The sequence below is a fragment of the Hemibagrus wyckioides genome, linkage group LG08, assembly GCF_019097595.1.
Source record: "Hemibagrus wyckioides isolate EC202008001 linkage group LG08, SWU_Hwy_1.0, whole genome shotgun sequence".
Classification (NCBI taxonomy): domain Eukaryota; kingdom Metazoa; phylum Chordata; class Actinopteri; order Siluriformes; family Bagridae; genus Hemibagrus; species Hemibagrus wyckioides.
Genome location: NC_080717.1, coordinates 22,232,213 through 22,250,615, shown reverse-complemented (window position 1 = coordinate 22,250,615; position 18,403 = coordinate 22,232,213). Strand labels below are relative to the sequence as shown.

General features: G+C 43.0%; 6 non-coding genes and 1 pseudogene across 6 annotated transcripts; all 7 read left to right on the top strand.

Moving 5' to 3' along the window:
- Positions 1 to 644: 644 nt before the first annotated feature.
- Positions 645 to 809, top strand: LOC131358553 (U1 spliceosomal RNA). Its single transcript, XR_009205504.1, has one exon. It is a non-coding gene; the product is annotated as a U1 spliceosomal RNA (small nuclear RNA).
- A 1,405-nt stretch (positions 810 to 2,214) lies between these two features.
- LOC131358529 (U1 spliceosomal RNA) lies at positions 2,215 to 2,378 on the top strand. The gene has a single exon (XR_009205480.1). It is a non-coding gene; the product is annotated as a U1 spliceosomal RNA (small nuclear RNA).
- Positions 2,379 to 11,542: 9,164 nt separating this feature from the next.
- On the top strand, positions 11,543 to 11,747 carry LOC131358732 (U2 spliceosomal RNA; annotated as a pseudogene).
- A 783-nt stretch (positions 11,748 to 12,530) lies between these two features.
- On the top strand, positions 12,531 to 12,721 carry LOC131358710 (U2 spliceosomal RNA). The gene has a single exon (XR_009205654.1). It is a non-coding gene; the product is annotated as a U2 spliceosomal RNA (small nuclear RNA).
- Positions 12,722 to 13,750: 1,029 nt separating this feature from the next.
- LOC131358545 (U1 spliceosomal RNA) lies at positions 13,751 to 13,914 on the top strand. Its single transcript, XR_009205496.1, has one exon. It is a non-coding gene; the product is annotated as a U1 spliceosomal RNA (small nuclear RNA).
- A 938-nt stretch (positions 13,915 to 14,852) lies between these two features.
- On the top strand, positions 14,853 to 15,017 carry LOC131358551 (U1 spliceosomal RNA). The gene has a single exon (XR_009205502.1). It is a non-coding gene; the product is annotated as a U1 spliceosomal RNA (small nuclear RNA).
- A 1,405-nt stretch (positions 15,018 to 16,422) lies between these two features.
- LOC131358528 (U1 spliceosomal RNA) lies at positions 16,423 to 16,586 on the top strand. The gene has a single exon (XR_009205479.1). It is a non-coding gene; the product is annotated as a U1 spliceosomal RNA (small nuclear RNA).
- The last annotated feature ends 1,817 nt before the right edge of the window (positions 16,587 to 18,403 follow it).

The following is an 18,403-nucleotide window of genomic DNA, read 5'->3' as shown; positions in this document are numbered from 1 at the left end:
TATGGAGCTTTCATTTGTTACGGCCAGACCTACTGTCAGTCATGTAGTTTATAGAAAACTAATGCACACATTTTGCTTCAAGAATTTAGCCACATGTTGCTATAAAATACATGACAGTGAGCTTTAGTGATCTTTTATTTCAGTGTCTGTGTGTATTAATCCCTGTGATTGAGCTCTTTATTTTTCCAGTTATAACAATTTTATTGTTCAAATGAAGAAATTTCTTGTCTTCCATTGACCTATGAGTAATAAATGTTTTAAGTTTCTTTAATAGAAAACAACCTTTTACAGTACTAGTTATAGATCAACGAACGGAATCAAGATTTCTTGTAGAGTTGTTTTGTTTTGGCTAAAACTGATTAGCAAGCTGTGGGAGTGCAAAGCGAAGGGGCGGGGTTAATGGTAGGCAGGCTTTAAAATTCTCTTTAAAACAGTCTTCTTAAAATTCAGTGTTTCTGCTCCCTCTTATTGCTGACTCTGTAAAATTGCACTCTTTCTTCTCTACTGACTTTATTTTTTGCAGCACGTGTAAACTGCAGTGTTTTAGTCTCAGATTATTGTGTAATGATTAGTGTTAGGTTCCTCACCATGATGGTGAAGGGTGTGTTTGGTGGTGCAGTCTCTAGCCGAGAGCTCTGCAATTCATACTTACCTGGCAGGGGGAGATACCATGATCAAGAAGGTGGTTCACCCAGGGCGAGGCTCAGCCATTGCACTCCGGTTGTGCTGACCCGTGCGAATTCCCCAAATGTGGGAATCTCGACTGCATAATTTCTGGTGGTGGGGGACTGCGTTCGCGCTCTCCCCTGATATTCACTGTACTAAAGTTAGATACAATGTTATTGCATTTGCTGAAGCTGTACAGGTTCTGCTGAGTATGTTTCTATTCTGACATGGCGTTAAAGCGTGCAGAAGAACCACACCTGGTTTTATGTGGAATAAGACACAGTGGGCTATTAACTGGTGCAATCAAGCATGTTTGTGGGCTGCTTTCAGCTAGTTTGAAAGCTACAATACTGGGAAGACTGGAGCACTGCAATATGCAATAAGAACTGTGTCTGTTTACTGAAAAACCGATAAGTAATTCTACATTGGGAATTCATTATGTACAGCATGGTAGTGCCTGAAGAAACTCGGTTTAGCAGGCAGTCGAATGGTTAAGTGGTAAATGTAACAAGCAAACAAATAAAGTAGTGTCCAAGGTCCCACCTGTTTATTTATAATAGTAATAATCTGATAAAGCAAAACTGAACGGCTTTTTCAAGCCAACATAATGAGATTGCTAAATGCAAATCGGTTTGCAGAAACGACAAACTCATAAACCAAACCTATAAAATGGTGAGCAGTAAAATATAATTCTCCCTAACTGAACAATCTCAAATCAAAGTTTTCAACAGTGGCTTAACATTTAACATGTAGCTCTGTAGTTCAGACAGACTTTGTTCTTAGCTCTGTGGTGGTGTTTCGGTTCTGTAGCTATATGTTACGTTCTCTTATGTAACACCAGGGTCCTGGAGAAACATTGTCTCTGAGCTGCAAGCCGTGGGGGTGGGGTTATTGTACTGTTTAGTTGCTTAGAAAATGGTCGATCACACTGTTTTTTATGTAATAAATGTAGTTTTATTTTTAGCAGCACGTGTAGACTGCAGTGTTTTAGTCTCAGATGTTTGTGTAATGATTAGTGTTAGGTTCCTCACCATGATGGTAAAGGGTAGTGCAGTCGCTAGCCGAGGGATCTGCAATTCATACTTACCTGGCAGGGGAGATACCATGATCAAGAAGGTGAAGAAATTTCTTGTCTTCCATTGACCTATGAGTAATAAATGTTTTAAGTTTCTTTAATAGAAAACAACCTTTTACAGTACTAGTTATAGATCAACGAACGGAATCAAGATTTCTTGTAGAGTTGTTTTGTTTTGGCTAAAACTGATTAGCAAGCTGTGGGAGTGCAAAGCGAAGGGGCGGGGTTAATGGTAGGCAGGCTTTAAAACACTCTTTAAAACAGTCTTCTTAAAATTCAGCGTTTCTGCTCCCTCTTATTGCTGACTGTAAAAGTGCACTCTTTCTTCTCTACTGACTTTATTTTTTTGCAGCACGTGTAAACTGCAGTGTTTTAGTCTCAGATTATTGTGTAATGATTAGTGTTAGGTTCCTCACCATGATGGTGAAGGGTGTGTTTGGTGGTGCAGTCTCTAGCCGAGGGCTCTGCAATTCATACTTACCTGGCAGGGGAGATACCATGATCAAGAAGGTGGTTCACCCAGGGCGAGGCTCAGCCATTGCACTCCGGTTGTGCTGACCCATGCGAATTCCCCAAATGTGGGAATCTCGACTGCATAATTTCTGGTAGTGGGGGACTGCGTTCGCGCTCTCCCCTGATATCCACTGTACTAAAGTTAGATACAATTTTGTTGTGTTTGCTTAACCTGTGCAGGTTCTGCTGAGTTTCTTAATGTTGTAACATTGCACTGCCACATGCAGAAGAAGCACATTTGATTTCATTATGAATAAGATACAGCCGGTCATGCTGCGAAAGGACAATGATGCTTACCAGATTTTGAAAACATCCTGAATTTACTACATAGAAATTACTAATTCATTAATGTAAAATGCGATGCTAGTGGTTTCCCAGTGGTTGTGTGTGGTAGCTGTTGCAAACAAGCAGGTTTGTTTTAAGCAGGTTTGAAAGCTGCAATACTAAGCGGAATGCTTAGTCTCCTTTGTCTCCTTTGTCTAAGTCTGGGATCTTGTATCATGATCAAATTCAAATTGAAATTTTATTCATCACATACGAAATCATACACAGTATGACATGTAGTGAAATGCTTTTTACGACTGTCCTACATTAAAGAAAGAAAAGAGTAAAAATTAGTGTGTGGAAATGAAAAATAAAGGGATATAGTTAAAAATATAGAGAGAAAAATAGGTAAAATTAAACGTAGAAATCAAAGACAAAATAATTGTGAAAAACCAATAGTTATCGGCTATGCATATGCGTGTGTGTGTGTATATACATGTATATATAATATAAATATAAACAGTAAATATAATATAAAAGTATAAAATAAAAATTAAAAAAATGTAATATAATATATTCTATATATAAAAATAAAATAATATATAAATAAATGTGTAAACTCTATAATATATAGAAAGATAGATTGGGATTTATATTTTAATAATAAATTTATTTCATTGTCTGCCATCAACCTTAATTAAACTTAATTCAACTATTGAAAGTAATTAAGAATAAAAAGTCATAAAATTGAAAGTATTGACAGTTTACACAATGAGATGCAACTGTGTTCTTGTAGATGTGTAGTTTCAATATAAAACAATAACAAACACGTACACCTAAAAAGAAACAAGCTCATTATTTGAATATCCTGTCTGATCACCATTATGACTGTTTATGTATTCAGGTCACGTGACCGTGAAAGCACACAGCTAAAGAAAGACGTGTCGGACATTTCACAAAAAAGCACAACGTTTGATACTCAGTTAGATAGTTGAAAATATTAAATCAATAAACAAAGCTATAGCCTACTGAAATACACTTTTAAAACAACAGCAGCAGCCTGATGATGATGAGCTTTAATGCTGACTGTTTTCTTATTACATGGTGTCCAGAAACTAAAAAAAGCAGGGCCAACACCAAACAGTTGAGCCAAGATATAAAGACTATGATGGGGGAAGAAGCCTCTTTAAGAAGTGTCTGTTTACTGAAAAACCGATAAGTAATTCTATGTTGGAAATTCATTATGTACAGCATGGTGGTGCCTGAAGAAACCCGGTTTAGCAGGCAGTCGAATGGTTAAGTGGTAAATGTAACAAGCAAACAAATAAAGTAGTGTCCAAGGTCCCACCTGTTTATTTATAATAGTAATAATCTGATAAAGCAAAACTGAACGGCTTTTTCAAGCCAACATAATGAGATTGCTAAATGAAAATCGGTTTGCAGAAACTCATAAACCAAACCTATAAAATGGTGAGCAGTAAAATATAATTCTCCCTAACTGAACAAAATCTTACTTAAATCTTAAATCTTAAAAATACTTCTGAATGATGAGCACACTAAATTTAGTTTTACCAAATTATCCCATAGGCCCTTTGGGAATATAACAAATTGATGATCTGTTGACGATATTTCTTTAGTGCAGAAGTTTTTCACCTCTTGACCTGAAAATGATGGCTTCTTTTGAGACTTGTAAAAGGCGATAAGTTATGTTCTGTTGTGCTGCACATGCCGTTAGAAAAGGCTCTTTGATTCTGTTCGTTTCACTGTAGTTTCATTCCTGTTTTGGGAATTAATGCTGCTCCGACTCTTTATGGATTTCATTTTTCTATTGTAATATTTGTCAGTTACTTACTGTCTAATTATGAGAAATATGAACTGTGATTCTGGTTCAATTTACATTTTGTAAGTGTGAGTAATGTGTGTCTTTGGCAATAAAAGATGTGTATTTAGTTACAAATGCTACAGTTACACAGTATTGCAAAAATAAGTTAATTGTTTAGCATTGTTATTGCTTTATTGGCAATATTAGCTCAAGCATTAGCAGGTACATGATGTGTCGGTCTCTTCATACACACCGTGATATGTTATCAGTATATTGTTTTAAAAGATATATTTGCTGCAGGAAACTATTTAACACATTCATTTGCAGAGAACAGACAGAGAGACAGACTATAGGAACAAATTCATTATCTTCTAGGATCCCAACACAGGTCCAGAACTATACCCAGTTTAGTGTTTTCTCTGCTCCCACTTCACCTGATTCACTTAATCAGCTAGTTAACAACTATCTGAGTAAATTACAGCAATGGAAAACGTTAAAGTGTTCGGGACAGGGGTATTCTAGGACCGTCAGGGGTTGTAAGTATGTGTATTAATTTGTAATAACGATTCAAAACAATCTTATATCGTCAATAATAACACAGTATGGCCATGTGATGACGCTTTATTTTTGCCCCGCTCTTTTGAATCAGACCTCTAGGTGGCGCTGCTGCAGATCCGACTGCTGATTTTGCAGCTGCAGGTGATTGCAATTTTCGGTAAAAGATTACATTTTCCTACATTTCACCTAACCGGACAAGTACTTGGAGTAATTAAAGCTCATTTCTTTAATGTGTTATAATTGTTTTCATGATTTGAAACGCGTTTAAAATTAGTTTGTTTGGAAATTTTATACCGTCACATGAGTTTGGATTGCTGGCTCAAGACTGTCCGTTAGATACCCGTGACAGTGTGTGTAAGATAAACAAGAACAAAAAGGTTTTATTTATTTATTTAAAAACACAAAGTGTCACTTGAATGCATTTTGTTGGGAAATATTGTGTGTCCAGAGTAAATGACATTAAGGTAAGCAGAGCTTTGTATATAATTAGGCCTCTCTGAAGGGCTGAGTGAAAATGGCGGATGAGTGGCGCAGTTATAAAGACGAGCTTCTTTTCAGTTTTAGTCAATTTAGGACTGATGAAAATGTTGTCCATGTCTTAGAATAGTTGAGAGAGTTTATCTGGAAAAAAGTATTCCTCCTCAGTACCACGATAAAACGTGTTTTTAGGTAATAACTATAAATCAGTATTTCTGCTTAAAATTGTATTTAGTACATGTTTGGTGATTCTGACCTCTTACTGTATATTTATATTGCATGTATTAAAAAGTTTGCCAGTAATTTATCTTCTTCTAGCAAAGAAATACTTTTTAAAAATGTTGTACAAAGTTGTAGGCAATTTGAGGGTCAAGTTGTAGGTATACATTTTCTCCCCTGCAATACCAAATTTGACCGCTGAGAGGCAGTATTGTTAAACTCATGTAAATTTTCTTAAATCTTTTTAAAATCCCTACATATTATTTGTAATGTGTTGGTTGCTGCAATCGAAGGATTTTAATCCAGTTTAAATGGTTGTCTTGGAAACTTACTTTCTGACTAAATTATGAGTTTGTAGTGTGGAGGATTGTGTGTGCTCGCATCTGATAGGACTGTGTGTGTGTGCGCGCGCGCGCGTTCTTTATCGTTTCCCTTTTGGTTCATTGTTAAATGCCGCTTAAATCACTATTTTCTCCGCTAATTTTAGTATGAATATGTTCAGCATGATTTCTACTGGTTTATTATAGAATATTAAGCGAGAACGGTATTTTCCGTCCTCGGGTTTACAGTTCTGTAGAATGGCACCGTTTGTTGTTGGCTGTTCTCGGTATCGCTTCTCGGCCTTTTGGCTAAGATCAAGTGTGGCCATGGAGAGAGGAGCTGAACGTCAGCCGGCTCGAGTGGTACGGCTTCGTCATTCTGTTCGGGTGGAGCTCTGCAGAGATGCTGCGGAGGACGTGAAGAAGCGATTTTGCTGGGATTGGATTTTGCTCCGGCTGCTCAGGGACTTTAGCGGAATGGCTCCCTCCAAGGTTCTTTGCCTGCAGGATTTTTGCTCTTCGGGGTTCCTGGACATCACTTTCGCTGCCTTCACTGACTGCTCTACCTTTTTCGACCGGTGCTCGCGGCTCAGGGAAGAGGAGGTGCTTCGTGGTCTTCGGCTGGTCCCGTTGTTCGCCATGGATGAGGTCCCCATCACTGTGCACGTTTATAACCCCTTCGTGGCGGATGAGGTCATCAGAGCTTTTTTGGCACGGTACTGCTCTTCTGTCTCAGCAGGGGAGAAGCTGCGGGGGCGCTTCGGCGTCTGGAACGGGAAGCGCAGGTTTCTCGTCAGATTGGAGACGGACCCGGCTGCTCCGGGTGGTCTGGTCCACCCTCCGGGGAATTTTTCTATCGGTCCCAACCGGGGTTTCCTCCACTACCCTGGCCAGCCGTTGTACTGCTGGAAGTGTGGGGCCCTTGGCCACGCAAAGGAGGTCTGCCCTGGACGGAGGTGCCGCATCTGTGGTTCGGAGGACCACCTCGCGGCCGAGTGTGGTGCGCCAAAGGCCTGCAGTCTGTGTGGTAGCGAGGAGCACCTGTATCGCCAGTGCCCATCGAGAAAGGGGACTTATGTTAGTCTTTTTGCTGAGGAATTTTTTTCCTTAAGTGCCCGGGAAAAGGGGGAGGAAGCGGTGTTCACCGAAGGGGCAGCAGAGCCTGCGGCATCAAGCGGGCCAGTGAGCGAGGAGGTAGCAGGGCCATCTGGCAAGGAGGTTCGGCTGACGCAGGCAGAGGGGGGTTCTTCGGACCTGACCCCGGGAGAGTCGCTGACAGCCGGCCAGGTAACCCCAGCCGTGGGAGCGCCGTCGGGGGAAGAACAGGCTTCGTGGCCCGGTCTGGGGCTGGAGGCCGGGCTGTTTGGAATTTGGGCGGAGGCGACAGAAGGGGTAGCGGAGGCCTCGACCCTGGTGTGACCGGATTGGGCCTCAATGGAGTTCTCGGACGGCATGGAGGATGTGGGATCAGATCCAGAGCAGGATATGGGGGAGGGCGGCAGACTCTCCGGGTCTGGAGCTACCACAGAGGCGGAGGGGGCGACGGAGGAGAGAAGAACAAAGAGGTCACGTCTGGAGAGAGGACGGGAGTTTGACCTCCTGACTGCAGGGGACATTATAGGTACAAGGGAGATTGAGGTGGAGGGGGCGCGGGCTGTACATACATTGGGGGAGGATTGTTTACAGCGGGATGGAGGGACAAGGGAGGAGGAGGGGTGGACACAAGTTGTGGCAAGACGGGTCAGAACAGGGGCTGGCAGGGGTGGAGGGGGATAGTAATACCATTGAATAAGATGGGTAGTGGAAAATGGAATGAGCAACAGTTGGGGTGTGAGGAGGACTGTGGATTTTGGGGGGGTGGGGAGGGAGGGAAGGAGGGGAGTGAAGGTTTGGCTGGTGAGGGTGGGTGGAGGGAGGTTTTTTTTTGTTGAAGGCTTGGTTTTGGGGAAAGTGCCTTGGGATTGTGTTGACTGGTTCGGATTCTTCTAGAAAAAAAAAAAGAAGGAAAAAGTTTTTTTTGATGATTAGAATAGCATCACTTAATGTGCGGGGCATCAAGCAGCCTCTCAAAAGGATGGCCGTGTTTTCGAGTTTGCGTTCGGTTTCATTTGATCTGTTATTTTTGCAGGAAGTCCATTTGGGCTCGGAGCGGGAGGCGGTTGAGTTCACGAGGGGGTGGGATCTCGGTCCAGCCGTTTGGGGTGTGGGTGAGGGGAGGGGAGATGGAGTGGGGGTGCTGTTCAAATCTTTTGAGTGGGAGGTGGAAAATGTAGTTTCGGTAGTGCCAGGGAGGATTATCTGTGTGGATGGGAAGTGGAGGGGGACTAAGTACAGGGCTATAGGGGTGTACGCACCGTGTAGGGGAGGGCAACGGCGGGGGTTCTTCCGCCTGCTGGAGCCTCTTTTCTGCACAAATAGAGTATTGCTGGTTGGGGGGGATTTCAATGTGGATGTAGAGTCGGAGGGGGGGGGCGGAGCTGGCCCATACGATGTCAGGAGCAGGCCTGGTTGACGTTTACAGGGTGGTCGATCCGCATTCTCCGGGCTGGACTTGGAGGAACTCACGGGGTGATGCATCTAGGCTCGACCTCCTGTTTTTGCCAGAGGGGGTGAAGGTGCACGCGTGCTTCCTGAGGCCCTTTTGGGCCTCCGACCACTGCATGGTGCTCGGCAGCATCGAAGTTGAGGGTTGTCAAAGGGGACGAGGTTGTTGGAGATTGAACTGTTCCATCTTGCAGGACCCTGCCTTTGTTGAGATTTTTCGCCATCTGTACACAGGTTGGCGAGGGTTGCGGGTGCTGTACGACACACAGCGTGAGTGGTGGGAGGACCTGAAAAAGAGAGTTGCCACCCTGGTCCGCTGGTGGGGCCAGGAGATGGCAAGACGGAGAGTGGAAAGAGCCAGGCAGTGGTCAAGAGTCCTTGCTTCGGCTTGGATAGATGGAGATTGCGGGCGGCTCAGGGATGCCAGTGAAGCCCTACGAGCTCACTTTGAGGCGGAGGCCCGCAACTACTTTGTTCAGGCGGGTAGGCAGGCACTTGAGTTGGACGAGCGCCCTACACGCTTCTTTTTTAATAGTGTCAGAAGCCGGCAGCGAGGGTCTTATATAGAGGGTTTAAGTGATGGTACCCGGGTACTGACCGTGCCCGAGGACATGTTGGGCTGCGCTAGTGCCTTTTACTGTGACCTCTTCCAACGAAGGGGATCGAGCGGTGAACTGGCAGCCGGGTTTCTGGACTCTGTGGTAGATAGACTGCCTGGGGAAAGCGTAGTGGAGTTGGAAGAGCAGGTGTCTCTAGAGGAGATGGAGAGCGCTATGCTCTCTCTGGAGACAGGCGTGGCTCCTGGAGGGGACGGTCTCCCTGTGGAGTGGTACCGGACCTTTTGGCCCCTCGTGGGCCCAGATCTGATGGCCGTTTACAGGGAGGCATTTGGGGCTGGGCTCCTTCCACAGTCAGCGAGAGTCGGGCATATCGCCCTTCTACACAAGAAGGGTGACAGGGCGGACTTGGCAAACTGGCGGCCGATCACGTTGCTGACGGCGGATTATAAGATCGTTGCCAAGTTACTGGCCCTACGCCTCAGAAGGGTGATGGCCACGGTGGTGCACCCTGACCAGACTTGTGGGGTGCCCGGATGGACGTGTGGTATGAACCTGGCGCTGGTCAGAGATGCTTTGGCATGGGCGACGCAACGCCAGGTACCGTTGGCTTTGCTGAATTTGGACCAGGAGAAGGCCTTCGATCGTGTGTCGAACGCGTTTCTGTTTGCGCTCCTGGAGCGAATGGGCTTTGGTCCGGTTTTCACTGCCATGGTGCGACTGCTTTATACCGGGGCAGTGAGCCGTGTCACCATTAACGGACATCTTTCCGCGTTGATCGAGCAGAAAGGGGGGGTCAGGCAGGGGTGCCCGCTCTCGCCGATGCTCTATGTGCTGTTCCTAGAGCCTCTGGTGGAGAGGCTGAGAAGAGATCCATTTCAGGGACTTCATATCCCGGGCGCGAACGGGGTTAGGGCCAAGGTGTCGGCGTATGCCGACGACACTACGCTGTTCCTCGGCCGAGATGAGGACTTCCGCGCATTGGAGCGGGTGATCGAGGCGTTCTCAGATGCTACTGGTGCACGGGTTAACCGCGGGAAGTCCTCCGTACTTTATGCTGGAACGTGGGCTGGAAGGTCTGAGGTCCCGGGGGGTTTCTCTCTGTGCCAGGATGGGCTCAGGATTCTGGGCATCGTCTTCTGGAGGGAGGACAACGCCCAGAAGAACTGGGACGTTGCCCTCAGGAAAGTACAGGCGAGGGCTGAAAGCTGGAACCGGAGGGATCTCTCTCTTTCGGGGAGGGTGCTTGCGGTCAATGCCGACCTGTTGGCAAGATTGAACCATCTTGCCTATGTCTTCCCTGTCCCCTTTGTGACAGGACGGCGCCTAGAGCGCCTTGTGTTTACGTTCATTTGGGGAGGGAGGAACGAGCAGGTCGCCCGCGTACGAATGTATAGGGATTGAGAGAAAGGGGGCAGAGGTGTGATTTGTGCCCCCCTCAAGACCATGGCCTTGTTCATGTCCTTTGCGGCGAGATTGACCAGGGGGTCGGAGGGACATATATCGGCCCTGTTTGCAAAGTTTTGGCTGGGTTTCACTTTGCGAACGGTGATTCCCTGGAGAGGCACGGCACCGTGGTCGGTCGACCGCCCATGGCATTACCAAAAGGCGGTCGAGTTCGTCCGGGACCAGCCGTGGTGCCTGGTGGACAGTCTCGTCCTGGAACACCGTAGGCTGTATAAGAAGTGGAAGGACTGTTGCGCAGAACACATGAGCGAGGCATTGACCCGCACGCCGGGTGTAGATTGGGCGAGGATTCAGCCGAAGTGGCTAGATGGGGCCAGCAAGGATCTGCACTGGTTGGGGGCGCTGGGGCGCCTCCCTGTGAGGGAGAGGCTCTATAGGCACGGCTCAACTCGGACGCCCCTGTGTCCAAATGGGTGCGGGGGCGAGGAGACCATTGACCATGCATTGTGGTCATGTCCCATCGCGGCCCTCTTCTGGAGACACGTGTCGGAGTGGTTGCCCGCTGAAGAGGGGGCAGCGATAGGCCGCGATCTTGTGCTGTATGGCAGCGGATTGGGGCTCATGGGGCCAGGGATGGCAAGGCCTCTGTGGCAGGCCGTCTCGGTGGCAAAGTGCATTCTTTGGGGCGCGAGGTGCGAGGGCATTCGGAGCCTGTCCCGATGCGTCAGTCAGGCACGTCTATTCCGGTTATTCAGGGCCAAGCTCCGTAAGGTGCAAGGTGAGGAGCAAGGGGGGGAGGGCTTTGTGAGGGTAGGAGTGGGAGTTTTGGAGGGGGGAGGTTTTTTGGGAACCACGGTACTGGGGGCCCCATGGTGGCCAGACCGGTGAGGTGATGGGGGTGGGATCGTTTAAATTTCTGTATTCTGTTGGATTTGAACATTTTGGTCTCCTGACGTATTTGTGATCATTTTCTTTGTGAATTAAATTTTTGTGTAAGGTGGTTTGTGTTATGACAAGAAATGTGACTGTGGATCTGATTGTTTTGGGTTTTATATTGATGTGTGGTAAGTGGGAGGGATTTAAGAGGGACGGACTGGTTTTGTTTTGCTGGATTTGATGTATCGTTTATTGTTGTGTTGAACTGGTTCTAATAAAAAAAAAAAAAAAAAAAATCTGTTCTCATCAGTTTAATATCTGATACGCCCTCTATATGAGGGCTCTATATTAAACGGATTTTTAGAGCTGGGAGCTGGAAAAGGGGCTTGCTCCGTCCGATCCACGCATCGGCCTGGTATTGCAGTACTTCCAGGCTTGGTGCACCGTTTTCTAATGTAAAAAAGTAGAAAAAAAAAAAACTTACTTACTTCATTACTTAATGTATTCTTATTACTGACTTACTTGCTTGCTTTGTTATTCACTTATTATGTCCTTATTACTTACTTATTCACTTTGTTGCTCACTTTTTTCTTTCTTATTTCTTACTTACTGACTGACATCCTTTATTACTGACTGACTTATTTACTGACTTACTTTGTTACTCACTTATTACGTTCTTATTACTTACTTACTCACTTACTTTGTTACTCACTTATTATGTTCTTATTACTTACTTACTCACTTACTTTGTTGTTCACTTTTTACTTTCTTATTTCTTACTTACTGACATCCTTTATTACTGACTGACTTAATTACTGACTTACTTTGTTACTCACTTATTACTTTCTTATTACTTACTTACTTACTGACTGACGTATTTTATTACTGACTGACTTACTGACTTACTTTGTTACTCACTTATTATTATTACTGACTGACTTAGCCTAATATGGAAAGTGCATGTGGCCAGCAAATGCCACTTACCCCTAGCCTATCATCGCCACGATGTGCTCACCACTATCAGCTGCTCCTCGTCCACGTGTCCCCACCCATGTTCCCTTGCTAATCATCGCCAGGCTGTGCTCACCACTGTCAGCTGTTCCTCGTCAACACCCCCCTCCCCCATATTCAGGTCAACAGCTGGGGGTGGCCCCGATTCCTTCATTGGGGCTTCCGTAAGCCTCGGAAAGCGGGGCTATGGGCTGTCCGCCAAGCGAGGGGAATAACAAGTTATCGCTTCTCGGCCTTTTGGCTAAGATCAAGTGTAGTATCTGTTCTTATCAGTTTAATATCTGATACGTCCCCTATCCGGGGACCCTATATTAAATTGATTTTTGGAGCAAAGAGATGGAATAGGGGCTTGCTCCGTCCACTCCACGCATCGACCCGTTATTGCAGTACCTCTGGGAACGGTGCACCCCTCTCTCTACTGTTAAAGATAGACTGTTTCTGTTTGTTTAGTTATAATGTAAGCTAGGTGTATGTTGGTGCTCTCTCTGTGGTTTATTTGTGGAGCTCTGTATCCGAGCTGTTTGTGATCTCCTTATATTCACAGTTCACCACAGAGAAGAGGTTTATAACGGTGTTTATGTAGGGTCAGTGTGTCTGTAGAAGTTACTCTGCTCTTAAACTAACATGTGCTTTTACACCATTAGATCATGGTTTCTCTCTGTAATGAACATCCGACTCTGACTTTTTGATCTTATAAAAGCACCATAAATGCGTATTATTTTCTGTAAAACACGTAGCGTTTACTAAATGTCTTGTCTTAATCATCAAGCGGTGTTTCTCGTGAATTCAAAGGATGCCTGATGTGTCGATAAAATATTCTAAAGTATCAATTATAGTATTTATAGTTAGTAATCTAAAACTCCATTTGTAAGCCTGGGTACAACAAACGGATCATTTACGGCATACGGAACTATCCATCCGGAACTATCTATCGGGAATGTTGTGTCCGGATCACATTACCGGTCGGACACAAACTTCTTGCTTGCTTTTGTTTAAATATTGTGATTTTAGAGTCACTTATAATTGCAAACTGTAACTAACTGTAAAACAACCTTAATAAAATTGTTGAAAATAGTTTAGTTGTTTCCTGCTGCTGATATAGCTTTGTGATATGTAGCAGTATAGCTTTGTGCCCTTTCTTCTGGACTGACTACTTTTTAGTGTAAAGTGTTTTGGTTACAAAAGCATTTTCCTGAACACTGTGGATCTCATTACATATTCAGCAGCAATGCATCATGGGAAGTATTGTACTGTTTAGTGGCTTAGAAAATAATCATCACATTGTTTTATATGTAATAAATGTAGCCTTATTTTTAGCAGCATTTATAGACTGCAGCATTTTAGATTCAGATGTTTGTGTAATGATTAGCTCTGTGTTCTTCGCCATGATGGTAAAGGGTGTGTTTGTTGGTGCAGTCGCTAGCCGAGGGCTCTGCAATTCATACTTACCTGGCAGGGGAGATACCATGATCAAGAAGGTGGTTCACCCAGGGCGAGGCTCAGCTATTGCACTCCGGCTGTGCTGACCCGTGTGAATTCCCCAAATGTGGGAATCTCGACTGCATAATTTCTGGTAGTGGGGGACTGCGTTCGCGCTCTCCCCTGATATTCAGCGTACTAAAGTTAGATACAATGTTATTGCATTTGCTGAAGCTGTACAGGTTCTGCTGGGTGTCTTTCTGCTCTGACATGGCATTAAAGCGTGCAGAAGAACCCCACCTGGTTTTATGAGGAACAAGCTACAGTGGCCTGTTAACTGGTGCAATCAAGCAAGTTGGAAAGCTACAATACTGGGCAGAATGGAGCACTGCAATATGCAGATGTACCACATCTGGTTTTATAAATAATAATAACAGGACTGGATGTTCGGCTGTAGGAAATTATATTAGCCTTAGATTATATGGAGCTTTCATTTGTTACGGCCAGACCTACTGTCAGTCATGTAGTTTATAGAAAACTAATGCACACATTTTGCTTCAAGAATTTAGCCACATGTTGCTATAAAATACATGACAGTGAGCTTTAGTGATCTTTTATTTCAGTGTCTGTGTGTATTAATCCCTGTGATTGAGCTCTTTATTTTTCCAGTTATAACAATTTTATTGTTCAAATGAAGAAATTTCTTGTCTTCCATTGACCTATGAGTAATAAATGTTTTAAGTTTCTTTAATAGAAAACAACCTTTTACAGTACTAGTTATAGATCAACGAACGGAATCAAGATTTCTTGTAGAGTTGTTTTGTTTTGGCTAAAACTGATTAGCAAGCTGTGGGAGTGCAAAGCGAAGGGGCGGGGTTAATGGTAGGCAGGCTTTAAAATTCTCTTTAAAACAGTCTTCTTAAAATTCAGTGTTTCTGCTCCCTCTTATTGCTGACTCTGTAAAATTGCACTCTTTCTTCTCTACTGACTTTATTTTTTGCAGCACGTGTAAACTGCAGTGTTTTAGTCTCAGATTATTGTGTAATGATTAGTGTTAGGTTCCTCACCATGATGGTGAAGGGTGTGTTTGGTGGTGCAGTCTCTAGCCGAGAGCTCTGCAATTCATACTTACCTGGCAGGGGGAGATACCATGATCAAGAAGGTGGTTCACCCAGGGCGAGGCTCAGCCATTGCACTCCGGTTGTGCTGACCCGTGCGAATTCCCCAAATGTGGGAATCTCGACTGCATAATTTCTGGTGGTGGGGGACTGCGTTCGCGCTCTCCCCTGATATTCACTGTACTAAAGTTAGATACAATGTTATTGCATTTGCTGAAGCTGTACAGGTTCTGCTGAGTATGTTTCTATTCTGACATGGCGTTAAAGCGTGCAGAAGAACCACACCTGGTTTTATGTGGAATAAGACACAGTGGGCTATTAACTGGTGCAATCAAGCATGTTTGTGGGCTGCTTTCAGCTAGTTTGAAAGCTACAATACTGGGAAGACTGGAGCACTGCAATATGCAATAAGAACTGTGTCTGTTTACTGAAAAACCGATAAGTAATTCTACATTGGGAATTCATTATGTACAGCATGGTAGTGCCTGAAGAAACTCGGTTTAGCAGGCAGTCGAATGGTTAAGTGGTAAATGTAACAAGCAAACAAATAAAGTAGTGTCCAAGGTCCCACCTGTTTATTTATAATAGTAATAATCTGATAAAGCAAAACTGAACGGCTTTTTCAAGCCAACATAATGAGATTGCTAAATGCAAATCGGTTTGCAGAAACGACAAACTCATAAACCAAACCTATAAAATGGTGAGCAGTAAAATATAATTCTCCCTAACTGAACAATCTCAAATCAAAGTTTTCAACAGTGGCTTAACATTTAACATGTAGCTCTGTAGTTCAGACAGACTTTGTTCTTAGCTCTGTGGTGGTGTTTCGGTTCTGTAGCTATATGTTACGTTCTCTTATGTAACACCAGGGTCCTGGAGAAACATTGTCTCTGAGCTGCAAGCCGTGGGGGTGGGGTTATTGTACTGTTTAGTTGCTTAGAAAATGGTCGATCACACTGTTTTTTATGTAATAAATGTAGTTTTATTTTTAGCAGCACGTGTAGACTGCAGTGTTTTAGTCTCAGATGTTTGTGTAATGATTAGTGTTAGGTTCCTCACCATGATGGTAAAGGGTAGTGCAGTCGCTAGCCGAGGGATCTGCAATTCATACTTACCTGGCAGGGGAGATACCATGATCAAGAAGGTGAAGAAATTTCTTGTCTTCCATTGACCTATGAGTAATAAATGTTTTAAGTTTCTTTAATAGAAAACAACCTTTTACAGTACTAGTTATAGATCAACGAACGGAATCAAGATTTCTTGTAGAGTTGTTTTGTTTTGGCTAAAACTGATTAGCAAGCTGTGGGAGTGCAAAGCGAAGGGGCGGGGTTAATGGTAGGCAGGCTTTAAAACACTCTTTAAAACAGTCTTCTTAAAATTCAGCGTTTCTGCTCCCTCTTATTGCTGACTGTAAAAGTGCACTCTTTCTTCTCTACTGACTTTATTTTTTTGCAGCACGTGTAAACTGCAGTGTTTTAGTCTCAGATTATTGTGTAATGATTAGTGTTAGGTTCCTCACCATGATGGTGAAGGGTGTGTTTGGTGGTGCAGTCTCTAGCCGAGGGCTCTGCAATTCATACTTACCTGGCAGGGGAGATACCATGATCAAGAAGGTGGTTCACCCAGGGCGAGGCTCAGCCATTGCACTCCGGTTGTGCTGACCCATGCGAATTCCCCAAATGTGGGAATCTCGACTGCATAATTTCTGGTAGTGGGGGACTGCGTTCGCGCTCTCCCCTGATATCCACTGTACTAAAGTTAGATACAATTTTGTTGTGTTTGCTTAACCTGTGCAGGTTCTGCTGAGTTTCTTAATGTTGTAACATTGCACTGCCACATGCAGAAGAAGCACATTTGATTTCATTATGAATAAGATACAGCCGGTCATGCTGCGAAAGGACAATGATGCTTACCAGATTTTGAAAACATCCTGAATTTACTACATAGAAATTACTAATTCATTAATGTAAAATGCGATGCTAGTGGTTTCCCAGTGGTTGTGTGTGGTAGCTGTTGCAAACAAGCAGGTTTGTTTTAAGCAGGTTTGAAAGCTGCAATACTAAGCGGAATGCTTAGTCTCCTTTGTCTCCTTTGTCTAAGTCTGGGATCTTGTATCATGATCAAATTCAAATTGAAATTTTATTCATCACATACGAAATCATACACAGTATGACATGTAGTGAAATGCTTTTTACGACTGTCCTACATTAAAGAAAGAAAAGAGTAAAAATTAGTGTGTGGAAATGAAAAATAAAGGGATATAGTTAAAAATATAGAGAGAAAAATAGGTAAAATTAAACGTAGAAATCAAAGACAAAATAATTGTGAAAAACCAATAGTTATCGGCTATGCATATGCGTGTGTGTGTGTATATACATGTATATATAATATAAATATAAACAGTAAATATAATATAAAAGTATAAAATAAAAATTAAAAAAATGTAATATAATATATTCTATATATAAAAATAAAATAATATATAAATAAATGTGTAAACTCTATAATATATAGAAAGATAGATTGGGATTTATATTTTAATAATAAATTTATTTCATTGTCTGCCATCAACCTTAATTAAACTTAATTCAACTATTGAAAGTAATTAAGAATAAAAAGTCATAAAATTGAAAGTATTGACAGTTTACACAATGAGATGCAACTGTGTTCTTGTAGATGTGTAGTTTCAATATAAAACAATAACAAACACGTACACCTAAAAAGAAACAAGCTCATTATTTGAATATCCTGTCTGATCACCATTATGACTGTTTATGTATTCAGGTCACGTGACCGTGAAAGCACACAGCTAAAGAAAGACGTGTCGGACATTTCACAAAAAAGCACAACGTTTGATACTCAGTTAGATAGTTGAAAATATTAAATCAATAAACAAAGCTATAGCCTACTGAAATACACTTTTAAAACAACAGCAGCAGCCTGATGATGATGAGCTTTAATGCTGACTGTTTTCTTATTACATGGTGTCCAGAAACTAAAAAAAGCAGGGCCAACACCAAACAGTTGAGCCAAGATATAAAGACTATGATGGGGGAAGAAGCCTCTTTAAGAAGTGTCTGTTTACTGAAAAACCGATAAGTAATTCTATGTTGGAAATTCATTATGTACAGCATGGTGGTGCCTGAAGAAACCCGGTTTAGCAGGCAGTCGAATGGTTAAGTGGTAAATGTAACAAGCAAACAAATAAAGTAGTGTCCAAGGTCCCACCTGTTTATTTATAATAGTAATAATCTGATAAAGCAAAACTGAACGGCTTTTTCAAGCCAACATAATGAGATTGCTAAATGAAAATCGGTTTGCAGAAACTCATAAACCAAACCTATAAAATGGTGAGCAGTAAAATATAATTCTCCCTAACTGAACAAAATCTTACTTAAATCTTAAATCTTAAAAATACTTCTGAATGATGAGCACACTAAATTTAGTTTTACCAAATTATCCCATAGGCCCTTTGGGAATATAACAAATTGATGATCTGTTGACGATATTTCTTTAGTGCAGAAGTTTTTCACCTCTTGACCTGAAAATGATGGCTT